The following is a 15733-nucleotide window of genomic DNA, read 5'->3' on the forward strand; positions in this document are numbered from 1 at the left end:
AAGTTACTGGAAGGGTGTTTCTAAGTCAAATCTTGGATAATGTGTTGATGTCAACAAGAAGTGACTCATCACAGGAGGGCCTTGATGTATCCCCCATCAACAATATGAAACATGTGTAATGATTTTGAAGACAGAATTTGACTAACGACACAAGGTTCAGGAATGACAATCATGAAAATGAAGGTTTGTGAGTATTGCAAAGGATGAAGTTTACTGAGTGACTTCTCTTGAACATGTCAGCACACTGAATGAATTGGCAGCATTGACCCAAAACCAAAGTGATGGATGGTGTGATAGACCATAGGTATGATAACCATCAAGTATATAACCCAACCCAAATAGTCATAGAGATGAAGTGAAAGTGTCATGTTCAAGAGCGACTTGCTACCATAAAGTGATTTACCCATTTTCCCATTTTCCCCAGTCATTGTTGACCAATACCTCTTTATTTTTTAACAACCTTGAGGAGGATAACATATGCTTGTAGTATAATTCCACCCTTCAGGTGAATCAATCACTATGTGATGTTTTAATGAGTCTAGCAATGGTGAAACTCGGTCTTGTCATGATGGACAAGTTTCTCTCTATTTGATGTTTTAACGAGTTTAACGACAATCAGAACTCGATCCTTTTCATGTTTAGAGAGTTTGAAAAGGGAAAAAAAGAAAACTCCACAAGTTCTTTTTCGTAAATTTGTTTCTCAAGTCTGGAAAAGCGTAAAATAATACAAGAGATAACCTATTCACTATGTTCGATCAATGTATTCCTTTTTCGTAAGTAATCTATCTTAGTCTGGAAAAGTGTTAAACTTATACTGAGTAGATGTCATTTCCAATTTGTTTACGAGCTGAAAAGGACAAGCACTCAGAAATCTTTTCATATTTCGAGAGTCTGAAAAGAACTTAAAGAGGACTCCAGGTTTTTATTTTCTTTTAACGAGTCAAAAAGGAAAATACTCGGTGATATTTTCATGTTTCAAGAGTTTGAAAAGAGCTTAAAGAGGACTCCAGTAAGAGGAACGAGTGGTGTCTACAATAGAAACTGGTTCCGGTGATGTTGGAACTTCTCAAAATATGTTGATTTATGTGAAGAGGCTGGCTAATAAGACCACTCATTGCAACTGTTTCTCAAAAAGGGTAAAACAACCAAATAAAAGTGTATGATTGGCCAAGCAGATAGTGACGATGGAAGGAGAAAAACCAAGGCTCATCTAACGAAAGAGGATAATAGAATGGCAATCAAAAGGGTTAAAATGAGATGGGTTCATTTTTGCACAAGCTTGAACCATAGGGAACAATGCTTGGATTCAGTTTCATGTTTACACAAACTTGAAATGAAAAACTTTGCTTGGATTCAGTTTCATTTTTACATAAGCTGGGTTCATTTTTTACACAAGCTTGAACCATGAAAGAACTATGCTTGAGATTGGTTTACATGCCCCCATAATGATGACTTGTTTCTAGGTGCATGCCCCCCAAGCTTCATTACATTCACCTAAGTAGACTACTTGTGGCTATCAGGTGGATGGAATGAAGGTTCAATTACGAGATCAAGTGAAAGACTCAACTAGGATTTTATGATATCTAATCAAATACTTGAATTGGAGCTTTGCTCCAGGGGACCTTGTTTCAGTTTTTAATGAGCTTGACACAAGACACGGAACTCTACTCAGATTCCTTGTTTAAGTTTTTAGTGAGCTTGACCCAAGACAAGGAAATCTTCTCATATTCCTTGTTTCATTTTTTAATGAGCTTGACACAAGACAAGGAACTCTGCTCAGATTCCTTGTTTCATTTTTTAATGAGCTTGACACAAGACAAGGAACTCTGCTCATATTCCTTGTTTCATTTTTTAATGAGCTTGCCACAAGACAAGGAACTTTGCTTAGATTCCTTGTTTCATTTTTTAACGAGCTTGACACAAGACAAAGAACTATGCTCATACCCTTTGTTTCATTTTTTAATGAGGTTGACATAAGACCATGAACTATCCTCATATTCCTTATTTCATTTTTTAACAAGCTTGACACAAGACAAGGAACTATGCTCATACCCTTTGTTTCATTTTTTAATGAGGTTGACACAAGACCGGGAACTATCCTCATATTACTTGTTTCATTTTTTAACAAGCTTGACACAAGACAAGGAACTATGCTCAGAGTCCTTTGTTTCATGTTTTAACAAGGTTGACACAAGACCAAGAACTATCCTCATATTCCTTGTTTCATTTTTCAATGAGATTGACACAAGACAAGGAACTATGCTCATGATTCCTTGATCACGACCTATAAGATGTCATGGCTTCCAAGAGGTTCTCATCAGATGGGAGAACAATGCTATGGAATGGATACGTAGCAAGGAATCCATTAGAGAGATCTAGTTCCAATTCCCCCAGTACATAACGCACAACATCATGGAATTGATCGTTAGTTGATATAGGCATTGAATGGGTTGCCAAATAATTGATCCATGGCGAGGAAGATACCAATGGGACAGAAGGACCATTTAGGGAAGATGGTTGACCAGAATTCATATTTGGACCGGGAAATGAAAGCTAGTCAATAGTGGCAATTATGCCTTCATGCGGGAAACACATCACTCGAAAGAGTGTAACTTACTTGAACCTCTGAAGAGTATGCTGAAATTCCTCACACCATCCACCATGGGCTCGAGAAATACAAGGACACACGACTCCTTCGGTCTTCAACTCGCTTTACAATCCTGACTTAAGGCGATCTTGGAACAAACTGTCCTCAGATAGGCAACCTAGTAGGCTTCAGAATTAATTCAAATAAAAATGTTACATACCAAGTTATGCCTCAGAGTAGAGCTTTCTGGTCTCTGATCTCTTAAAGCACAGAATACAAACACCCTTTCACACACTCACACATTCACTCACAACACAGACGTGTCTCTCTACACACACAAGACTCATACTTATAAGTTTAGAAACATATAAGAATTATTGAAGGTCCTGTCAGACATTGCTTAGTCCAGATAGTGTCTGTTCCATATTCTCGAGTACAATAATTAAAAGAAAACACACTACCAAGGTCCCATCAGACTTCGATCACTACCATAATCGGAATCAGGATCATGTGCTTCTAATGAAGATGAGGGAAGCTTTTGCTTTAAACATGATTGATTTAACCACTCCAAATATTTTGTCTCCCATGTGTGGTCCTGTTGCTCTTAAGCATCTTGCTACAAATCCACGAAAATAGTTTCTTTTTCGTCAGATACCTTCTCTTTTCCTTTTGTTGTAGCTGCTTTTTCTTTTGTGGAGACTATAGAAGATTCCGCTTTTAGTGGTGCCTTGGATGATTGTCCTGTATCAAACTTTATTGTGTCAGTCGTAACATAGAGATTCTTTTGTGGAAAGAGATATTTATTGTCCTCTTTCATCCACCGATTTACATAAGCCATTGGATCTATCTCAATGTCAAGGAAGGAATCTTTTTTGCTTTTACGGAATTCAGGCATTATTTGAACTGATAATTCGACTCTGCCTAATAATTCCCATTTGAAAATCTGAAACATGCTGACAGAGCATTCTATGGCACATTGGACCCATAGCTTGCAGTTATGATTGATATTCTCTTGCTACTGCCAACCTAATTCAAAAATCATAGATGAACAAACCTTGGTTGACAATAATAAATTTATCAAACAAACTACATCATCACTCCAATTTCCTGCCATAACACTAATAGTAATTAATTCCTTTGAGTTAATTAGTAATTTGATTACTCCAAATATTCCTTGAAGTGTTTCCAAAGTTCTGATCATAGACAATTTTTCAGGTAGCTTGAGGCTGTGAAATTCTTTAAGCCAGAGAGTGATTTTCTTAATTTCTTCATTATTGTTGGCTATCACAGAGGTAACAACTCGTTGAGAGCCATATAATTGTGCAAAAGGATTTGGGATACTAGGATTTCTGAACTCTAAACTTTGATAATCCCAAGGTGTCGAGAATGTTCACAGATATTGCAATGTCCTTTCAACACATTGAGAAGCTCTTGTCTGTGGCTTTTTTGACAATGACCATTTTTTATTTCCTAATATCCAAATGGTTCGAAGAGTTCATACTGGGGAAATGAATCCGTTCCTGCAAAATTTTCATCATTTCTTTGAAGAAATGCAGCATCAAGTTGTTCAAAAAGATCAGGAATTCTTAACAACTTTAGAAACCTTCCTACCTTTTCGGTAATATTTATTTCATCCAAATCTAGCATTTTAACAGAAGCATAAATAGCAAAAGAGAAATCTATACCTCCAATGATCTGATAATAATTCAAAGTTTGCAAAAACCTTGATCATGGATTCAGTATATTCTTTAGTCCAGTAATCATCAAGAGTCTTGAAATAAAGTTTTACCTTCATATTTGGCAGAGGATATACCTTTACCAATTCTTCATCTAGACCCAACAGAACACCAACATTTTTGGACTACCATGCTTGACATCTATGTATCCATTGATTTCTTCTAATTCTCAGTCCAATAAACTTTTTAATTTCTTCGACCACATCACCAGGAATTAATTCAAGAATCTGAAATCTTTTTACAAAATTTTCACAGCTATCATCTGCAGGGGTCTTACCAGGAATAACAAAAATATCAGTTCTTTGGTTCTGAACATGGGCCTTGTTCATTTCTCTGGTAAGGGAGTCGGCTAAATAATTTGAAATACCTGGCACCCATTCAACATCAAAATCATACATTTGAAACCATATTTTCCAAGCCAAAAGTCTACCTCTTGCGAGCTGTTTTGATATCTTGGCAGATAAGAAATATTTGAAATTCATTGAGTCTGTTCTTAACAGGAACTTGGCAGGGGCCAAATATAATTCAAATTTTTGTATGCCATTAAAAATGGAAAGAGTTTCTTTTTCTGCTGGAAAATAATTTTTCTGGTGAATCAGAAATTCTCCAGAGGCATATGCACATAAAATTTCTTCTCTTGTCTCTTCTGTTAGGTTCCTATACCAATAGGTGTCATATTTCATGATTGACTGTGGAAATGCCAAAGATGATCATCCTTTCCATGCTGCAAAGATTCCATATTTTCAAAAAAATCAAGAATTTAAAAAAATGTAAAGAGGGTATGCCCTAAAAGAAAAATCAAAGGGCAAAAAGAATGAATTGGTCAAGAAAACAAAGAAAATGAACCCCAAAGAAAAGACCAGGAAAGTGGCTAGTCAAAATGCCACTACTATCCTATTTTTTGCAAATAAGTCCAGAATATGCAATCAGTGGCTTCTGTCACACCTCATGGATGGCCCAACAACTCAATCTTGGCCAATCCATGTTTAAATTTCTTGTTGTAGAATTAGAGAAATAAAGTCTGTTCAAACAGTTTAAGCTTGGTAGATCAATAGTTAGGTAGAGAAGCAAGGGGAGCTCAACAACTGAATCTGAGCCCCTGGAAGAGATAAGGGTAGACTTAGATAGGAGGGCAGTCAAAAGAAAACAAAAGAGAAAAGGGTTCTACTAGTTCAAATGCACCCAATCAAAAGGAAGAAAAAATGTTAGGTATATTAGGCTGGGTAAGCAGTTTGATGTTGCAGAAGCAAGTTTGTGATCAGTTTTGTCTTGTTGAAAATGATCTATCTTATGAATATCATAAATGCAATGGCAGTTGTTTGGCTACAGTTCAGGTGGAGCATGACTAACTTCCCTTCTCAAACTCCCCAGAAATCATTTACTAACATCCCCTCAAAGACATTGGGATCTGCCCAGTGGTCCTACTTCACTTCATTTTATGAGGAATACTAAGTAGAACTTTGTGTTTACTTAGCCAAAACAAGCCACATTTCTTGTGTAAAAAGATCCTTTCATTTCCCTCTCATTTCCCCCAAAAACCTATGGTTTTTACCTGATAAACCTAGTGTTCTCCATTCATAAAACCATATTAACATCCTAACTCTATTTATATAACTCCTATGTATATTTCCCCTCCCATACTATGTAAAAATACATAAAAAATCCCAAAAATATTATAAATATCCCACCCCAGGCTTATTAAAGCCATATGTTAATATTATTTGTTAAATACTTTGGGGGTCCAAGGCTTATCCGAAGCAATGGACAACCCTCCCCGAGCGCATATAAACTATGGGTTTTATTTGACATCCAGTTAAATAAATAACCAACGCCCAAACCCAAAGTCTAAATACATTGTAAACCCCACAAAAACATTGCAAAACGTTGAAAATATATGGGTGGGACCCGCGCCGTACCTCCCTGTCAACTCCTCGTCCCGTCAACCATCGGATCCGATCCCCTAGATCGGATGACTCTCATCAATATCGGAGGCGCCCTGATGACCGAACGATAGCGCATGATAAAAAGCGGTATTCCCGCCGTACTGTGGGACACGTGTTACTCCCACATTTTATCGCGTCCGTTTGGCCCAAAACCGCCATGGTACATAAAGCGGTGCGATAAAACCACAAACTGCTCCCGCTTTCCGTTGCTGACATCGTCAACCATGTCAACGCCCACGTCAGCACCCACGTCACCTGCCACCCTGTCACTATTTCGTCCGCTGTGTCCGCCACGTCATCCGCCGTGTCATCCGACACATCACCTTCTATACCCCGCTACATGAAAAATTTACGTCATGATGATGTCATCACAAAAAAGTGCCAAAAAGCCCGAAAAAGCCCAAATTTTGTTAAAAACCTGTGAAAGTGATTGTTTTACTTTGTTTCTATTCGTTGATTTGTGGAACCTCTTCATGCAAATTATGACGAATTTTCCGCCAAAGCTCCAGTTCGCCACCTAGGGGAATTCACTCCGCAACTCGGCCCCTCAGCTCAGTCTTGTACCTACATTTCGCACCAGACGTCCATAGAACAGGTATTTACCCGTAATTCGCTCATAAACCCTGTTTTTCCAAGTTTTTCTATAAAAATCCTCCGGATAACCAGAATTCGAGTTAAAATCACAGTGCTGCCACTGCACCTCTGCACTATAGTCACCACTTTACCCATTTTTTCCAAAGAAATCCTGTGAACTGTCTTTCCCTCTGCAAATTCACCCGTCGAGCTGAATTTAAGCTTATTTTCTCTGCATTCCGCTCGAAGAACCAATAAATCCAACAAATTCAGTCTATAACCCCAGCTAGAAACACAGTGAGCTGATAAAAACAGGAATTTACCAAAGTCTTCTTTCCAAGCCACCTGTTTTTAACTTTCCTCTGCAAAATCTCCAAAAAACGCCCAAATATTGAGTCAAATTTGTCAAAACACCTGCAAAAGGAGCACCATTACCACTATTTTATCCAGTTGTCCTACTAAACTCTGCAAACTTTGTTTTTTCTATGAGTTTTACCCAGTGAGGCGATTTCTAATTAAAACTCAGTCTGCAATTTCCTAAGAAAAACCTCAGAGCCAGTATTTTGTTTTCTATTGCTGCATAGACCCACATTCCAACTAAAAACATAGACAGTTGAAGCATGGAGGCTCCAATGGCCCTGAATGTTGCCCCCCTGAATGCACCACATAAGGAATTGGAATGGATGCCCCTTGCTGACAGAGATTTCCAAATTACTGATATGATTGGAGAGAAGCCTCATCTTCAAGCCTTTTGTGAAATTAGGAATAGCTACAGAAGCAATACTGATGTCTTTGGAATTTGGGAGTCCAACATGCCTATCTACTACCTTCATTTAGTAAATGTGCTGCCTAATTTATCCATTTATGCTGTGCAAATTATGACCCCACACAAAGAGCAGTTATGGCTCCATCTGGGACTATCCTCTTCCATATTACTCCTCAATCCATAAATGAGATGCTAAACTTTAAGCCAACTCAGCCTCTGGATCCTCTCACCATGGGATTCTTACTTGAACAAGGTGCCAAACTGCCCAGTTCAGAGATAGCCAGAATAGCTCAATTATTCATGAAACCAGACCGCCAGCCTAGGCAGCCACCTCCTTTTAACCAAGCCTGGTTCAATGAAGCTGGTGTACTCATTACTGATATGATTTCATATATCTTGGGTTTCAAAACCAGTGAGCATATTGATGAAACTATCTTAGTGTTGATGTCTATATTTACTCTCGAATAGCCCCCTGCTGTCAAGTATGATTATGCTTCCTTCATAGCTAATAAAATCCATGAGCAATTCATGAACTTGGACAGAGAAAGAGTGTTCAAATACACATCCTACATATATCATTTGCTGCTGTACTATCAACCTGATAGTTTCCAAATCTCTCTTAGAAGATTGGACCTCAAAGGAGAAAGGAGATCTGTAATTTTCTAGACCTCAGTATTTCATGAAGTCCATAACTCCCCTTATACATATTGTGAGTTTTTTGACCTGTTCATATATCTAGCTACTTCTCTATTATTGATAACTCCTCCTGCCAGACTCTCTGCTGAAATGCAGAAAATTATACATCTCTCAAAGGACTACAGTATTGGTGACTAGTATTTTTACCAAAATCACACAGTGATCAGGATTTATGGCTATGAATTATCCCCCTACAAGCTGCCAAAGTATGTCCCTATGAGACTCTTTTCCCTGGAATACTTTCAGCAATTTAGTAGTTCAGATTTGACTCATTTCTATGGTGCTAGGAAAAAGGCACAGCTCAAGATAAGAAATCAATTGGGCCCTTTTATCTTCAATAAAAGGGAAGAAGCCTGGGAAGAAGCAGATAAGATTTTGAGGGATCAACTTATGCTAAAACAAAGTTTTCATTGGTCACCATATGACCCTAAACATTTCATAAGTTTTAGAAGAGTAAAAAACAAGCTTATAGGATATGTTCACCGCAAAATCCCTGAAATTGAACAATATGCTAATAAAAAAGAATGGGTAGAAGGCACATTAGTTGAAGAAATTACTGAAGAAGAGAAATTAGAAAAAGAAATGAAAGGGCTTGAAAAAACGCTTGACCTGGACTCTTTTGGGCAGGTATCCTTCAAGCTGCCCCAGCACATAGGAGGTGACACATCTTTTGCCGGGACTTCTCAACAACCATTACAAAAGGCCAGCACAGCATCAGCTAAAGGCAAGGAGGTAATAGGTGGGGAACAGGAAACAATGGCAGATCAGCTAGATACATCAAAGGAACAAAGCCAAGGGCAAGGTCCTTCAACACAGACAAAGGTACCTGAAATCCCGGTGTTACAAACCCCTCTCAATGAAGAAAGAGCCAAGAAAAGAGAGAGACAAGAAGACACACCCATAAGTGGATCAGCAGAACAACAAGGGGAAAAGAGGCAAAGGTTAAATCCTTACTCTGAAGAGGAATTCTTGGGAGAGACAACAGGCAACCTGAGAGGTGAGGAAAGAACTGAACAACAGATCCCTCCAATTTTGGAAACATCAGCTAGCTCATATCAGCAAGAGCTAGTGGGGCAGCATGGTGAAGAGGTCACATCCACCAGGCCACAGAGCAAACAACAGAGCAAGCAAGGCTCGGATATCAAGAAAGCCTTTACTGAAATAAAGGCTAGAAATGACCCAATAAGGATCCAACTTTATAATCAATTGCTGAGAACAGCCCCCACAAATCAACAAAGGCTAATGGTAGCCTATGATATTCAAGAAGGGAAAATGACCCTTAGTCACTTCAGGCCCACAATGCAGCAGCCTCAGTCAGCTGCTGATTATATCAGGACCAATCTGGAAGTTCTCTCTAAAGACATCCACCCAATGGACCAGATTGAATTACATAAACAAACCGGAGAAATGGTGTACTCCACCCTGGCAGACAAAGCATTATTAGCCCACAAATTGCAGAATTCATTGCACAATACCTCTGCCCAATTAGAGTTGGAGAAGGCCTCCTCATTAGCCAAGGATAACAGGATCAAATCTTTGGAGGAAATTATTATTGAGCTGGGACATGATCCCAAGGATCCCAAGGGTATCCAGGCATTAATAAAGAAGAAAGAAGAAGATATTGCAGCCCTCAGAAAGCAATTGAAGCTGCCCATTACAATGCACCCTCAAACCACAGAGGTTGCACAGCAGAAAGAAGAGGAGGACGTGATGGGTTTACTAATGAGGATGAATGAGAGATTAGCAGAAATAGAGAAAGCATTGGAGGAAGCACTACAAGGAAAGCAGGGAGTGTCAACCTCCCAGCCACCAGAAACAGCTCCAATAAGCACAATAGCTCCTCCTACAACTACAATAGTAGTCCCTCCCTCTGTCCCAGCATCAATAGTAGGTACCTCAGCTTCAGCAACAACTACAGCAGCAACAACAAAAATTCCAAATACCAGCCTAAGCATGGAAGAGATGATGAAGGAAATAAAGGCCTTAGAACTCCAAATGGCAGAGCTAAAGGAAGCTAAAGAAAAACTAGCCAAGTTAGAGGTGAATTATGATAAATCAAAAATGACTGTGGCTGAGAAAACAAGAGAGGTAAAGGCCTTGGAAAGTAAGGGAACAACTAGCAACTCTAAATATCAAGGATAGAATAGGCACCATTTTGACAGTGAAAAAGGTGTTGACCATGAGGAATTTTGTACAAAATCTGGAAAGAAAGTGCTAAGAAATGCAGACAAAAATAAATGCCTTTACGGAGAAGTTCACAGTCTTGCAGAGCAAAGGGTTACCTAGCTTATTGACCAACAATCAAAGACTGTTGACACATGAACAATATGCTCACAGGGTAAATACCTATGTTACCAATCAAATTACAGCATCATCAAGCATTTCAAAAGACACAGTACCTCCCTCTGGACAGAGCTTATATGACAAATTAGAAAATTTGTTCTACATTGAACATGAGATGACACATCTTTTTGAAGTCCAGCCCAATTACTACAGGTATACTGAAGCTGATGAAACATTAATAAAACTACAAAGACACCAGTTGCCAACAGACCAATGGTGGCAGGGCATGTTGGAGGTTTTACCAAGGTAGTGTTGGCGCTAATTCTTTTTTGATTGTCTACATTTAATCAAATTTAATGCGCGTGCCACATATCATAAAAATGAAAACAGCAAGGAAGGAGTTCACGCCAAAACGCATTAAAGGGGAATCAGGCACAGATGGAAGGGCCGGGACAGCAATGCAGGAACGTAGAATAAAGAGACATCTACCAGCCAACTGGTTGAGTCAAAAATTCAAATATATTAGACCACCTAAGGCAACCAGCGCAATGCAAGTTACTCCTGCATTCATTGTGCTCTGTTTTCAATGTCCTTTACTACCTTTGAAGAAGTAGATGGATGAAGTTAATGCTTGATATTTTCTCTATGAGATATTTTGTAACTCTTTTTATAAATACAGGGTAAGTTCCTCAGAAAGAACACCAAAAGGACACCGCTCACAACCAGATCACAGATCAATACACCAGTATTTTTGACGTGGTTAAAACCCTCAAAGAGGGAAATAGTCCACGGCCTGCGCCAACGTGGCTACTACAGGCAATTTATTAATCAAATAATGAAAATTTACATAAGCTTCTCTCATGCACGGATTACCCGAACAATGACCCTCCATGCGCTTTAAATAGAACTCATGGACCAATCGGGTGTCAAGCCACGGATCAAGTGTCGGTAATACCGAGGAGAGAATGAACCGTCGAATCACTACATATCGTGACCGTCGGATTGTAAGTTACAATATGTACAACGGTAAAGAAACACACTTTACCTAACTCTATACCTAACTCTAAACTAGACCAAGTTGTACTTAACTATTTCCTATGTGTCAGAATATCCTAACATCCCCCCTTAAGAACAACTTGGGATAGGATTGAAGGATTTACAAATATGACACAATAGGAGAAGGAAGGTGGCACTAGAGCCTATCCCCCCTTAGTGACAACTTCCTGAACTCCAAGCATATATCGAAGTTTAGTGAACTTCGCCTCTGTGAGAGCCTTTGTGAAGATGTCTGCAACCTGATCATCTGTTGAACAATATTGCACTTCAAGAACATGGTCATGAATGAGCTTTCTGATGAAGTGCATGTGTAGTTCAATGTGTTTGCTGCGCTGATGCTGGACTGGATCTTTGCATAGCTAAATGGCACTTTGATTATCACACCAAAGTGTGGTTGAATGCTGCTGCTCAAAGCCAAACTCTGATAGGATCTGACGAAGCCACAAGGCTTCCTTACTAGCTTCCATGGCACCACGATACTCTGCTTCTGCTGACGAAAGAGAAATGGCAGCCTGTTTCTTACAAGCCCATGTAATAGGTCCTGAACCAAGAGTGAAGACATAACCGGCAGTAGACTTTCGATCATCAGGGTCACCAGCCCAATCAGAATCAGTGAAACCGACTAATAGAGGAGCTGCTTTGGCACTGTAATGAATTCCAAACTGTATTGTACCTCGAACATAACGAAGTATTCTTTTAGCTGCTTTCCAATGACTTTCACGGGGGTTTTGCATAAAACGAGCAACAAGGCCAACAACAAAGGAAAGGTCAGGACGAGTATGGGTTAAATACAAGAGTTTTCCTACAAGTTGACGGTATAAGGTAGCATCAACTTCAGGAGAAGTACAAGAGACTGAAAGTTTGACTCCAGACTGAAAGGGAGAAGGGGCTGGCTTACAGTCTTCCATGTGAAAATGACGAAGAATATCACAAGCATACTTGGACTGGGAAAGGAAAATACCCTCCTTGGATTGCAAGACTTGAAGACCGAGAAAATAGTGTAAGTGTCCTAAGTCTGTCATTTCAAATTTCTTTTTAAGGCTGGACTTCACATGGTTTATAAGGTTGGGATCACTACCAGTAAGAATAAGATCATCAACATAAAGAACAAGGATGATAAGAGAGTTGCCCACTTTCTTGGTGTAGATAGTATTGTCAGAATAACACCTAGAAAAGCCAGATTCTAAAAGAAAGCTATCCATTTTGGCATACCAAGCCCGAGGAGCTTGCTTGAGACCATAAAGGGATTTCTTAAGTCGACAAACAAGGCTGGAGTCTGTTTGTATGAAGCCAATGGGTTGTTCCATATAGATTTCTTCCTGCAAGTCCCCATGCAAGAAGGCAGATTTAACATCCATCTGATGGACTTCCCATTTTAAAGAGGCAGCAAGGGAAAGAACAAGGCGGATAGAGTTCATTTTGGCAACAGGGGAGAAGGTTTCAGTGTAGTCAATGCCTTCAACCTGTGAAAAGCCCTTAGCAACAAGACGAGCTTTATGTTTATCAACTTTCCCATCTGGTCCATATTTGGTTCTGTAAACCCATTTACATCTAACAAGTTTGCGTCCCTTTGGTAGAGGAACAAGATCCCATGTATCATTTGCCAATAATGAATGATATTCTTCATTCATAACTGCTTCCCAATGTGGATGGCCTGAAGCTTCTGCAAAAGTGTCAGGATCATGATTTACTGGAGCTTGAGCCAGTAAAGAAGAGGCTCTTTCAAACTGAGAACGTGTACGTCGCTGATCTGTAGGATCACCGGCAAGATCACCTGTTGCATCTCGAGTAGCATGGACCCATCTTGGAAGTTGAGGATCCTGAGAAGGTGGGGGAGGATTATCATCCTCACTTTCATCATCTGAAGAAGAAATGTTTTCAAAAGTAGAAGAGATAGGAAGAGGTGGCACATCCGCCGGACTAGGCTCGCAGGCCGATTTATTTTCATCAAATTTTACATCTCTTCTAATGATAACATTTTTGGACTTAAATGGAATAAGTCTATAACCTTTTACATCTTCAGAATATCCAACAAAAGTACATTTCTCACTCTTAGGTTCTAAAGCTTTATGCTTTTCATCTGGAATATGGGCCCATTCTTCACTTCCAAAAACACGAAAGTGACTTACATCTGGTTTAATGGAACTCCAAGCTTCTTCTGGAGTGATATTCTCTAGAACCTTAGTAGGAGTGCGATTGATTATATAATTTGCACAATTAATTGCTTCAGCCCAAAAACTAAGACTGAGTCCTTTAGATTGCAGCATACAATTAGCCATTTCCTTTAAGGTGCGATTTTTTCTTTCAGCTACACCATATTGTTGTGGAGTGTATGGAACAGTATGTTGCATTTGAATTCCATTTTCGGTGCAAAAGTTGATGAATGTGTTTTTAACATATTCTCCACCATTATCAGTTCTTAGCTTAAGAATTTTATGTCCAGATTGTTTTTCAACAAAGGCTTTGAAGGCCAAAAATGTGTTAAATACTTCGCTCTTGAGTTTTAAGAAGTATACCCAAGTGCGTCTGGAGAAATCATCAATGAAAGTTAAGAAATACTTGCAGCCAGAGAATGAAGCAACAGGAAGAGGACCACATAAATCACTGTGCACAAGCTGTAAAGGGGCTGAGGCGTGCCAAGAGGCACGTTTGTCAAAACTGTCCCGATGATGTTTTCCGAGTACACATCCGGAACAAACACCATCTCTGCAAGATACCATAGGAAGACCTGTCACCATATTTTCTTTACATAGATGCTGAAGGGAGCGATAGTTTAAGTGACCAAATCGCTCATGCCAAAGTTTGCTCACTTCATCATTATGAGCAACAAATATTGAGGGAATATTTGATGACCCAAAGTTGTGAAACTTATACAACCTTGTGGAATCATCAACAATACCAGTAGCTATAATCTGTTTAGGATCTCTTAGATCCTTGATTACAACATCATGAGGTGAAAATTCAACAATTTTACCTTCACCTGAATGAGTTATCTGATATACAGATAGAAGGTTGCAGGATAAGGTTGGAACACATAATACATCATTAAACTGACCATTGTCTAGATGAACAGTTCCAGTCCCGACAACATTAAGAGATCTATCATCACCAACATATATATTTTTGGTGTTACAATCATTTAAAGAATAAAACATGGCTTGGTTTTTGGCCATGTGATAAGAGGCTCCAGAATCAATGAGCCACTCATGAGAAGGAGAGGAAGAAGATACATTTAATGCATAACCAGACTGAGATGATTGACAACGACATGCAGAAAGTGCCATTCCGGAAGTTGAAGTTGAAGTAGGCTCCACATGGATGTTATGTTTCTTCATTTCGGCTTCCAAGGCTTCCATCTTCTTAAAGCATTTAGATTCTAAGTGGCCATCTCGATTACAAAAGTTACAATGTCTATCAGTCTTCTTCCATTTGTTTTTATTGGTCTTATCATTTTGCTGAAATGATATTTCATTTTGAGGCTGAGTTGGTTTAGGACCATTCTTTTGAGGATATGACTTCTTAGGATTCTTTGAATTTGGTTGCTGCTGGGCGGCTAACGCTTTCGTGGAAGAGTTTCCAAGATTAAGAAGACCAAGGTGTAAGAGTTTTTCTTGTTCTCTTATTAAGGAATCACAAAAGGAGTCAAAGGAAGGGGCCTTGTAGTCTTTTCCTTGACAAATGAAAGCTTCCCTTGTAGAATGGAAAGTGGAAACAAATACAGAGTAGGCTGGTCCCAACTTAGTAAGGATGGAATAAATAAGGTTACCATCTTCTTTCTTAACCTTAACACCTTCCAAGAGATATCTAAGGGTCTTGAATTTGGACAAGAAATCTTCAATGCAAGAAAAATTATTAGGATCCAAAGTAAGCAACTCATTTTCAAGTTGATGGGCTCTAATTTCATTTTTAATCCCAAAAACTTTAGCGATTGTTTCCAATGCTTCATGAGGAGTCTCAAGTTCTGCAATATGGAATCTAAGATCAGGAGAAATAGACATCCCTATCAAACCACGTGCTTGATCTTGTCTATTTTCCCATTTTGCAGCCTTGTCTTCATCTTTTGGTTTCTTCTCTTGGTCTATGGCTATTCTGT

The sequence above is a fragment of the Pinus tabuliformis genome, chromosome Q (genome assembly GCF_031772625.1).
Source record: "Pinus tabuliformis cultivar Carrire ecotype Pingquan chromosome Q, CPIR1, whole genome shotgun sequence".
In the NCBI taxonomy this organism is placed as follows: Eukaryota; Viridiplantae; Streptophyta; class Pinopsida; order Pinales; family Pinaceae; genus Pinus; species Pinus tabuliformis.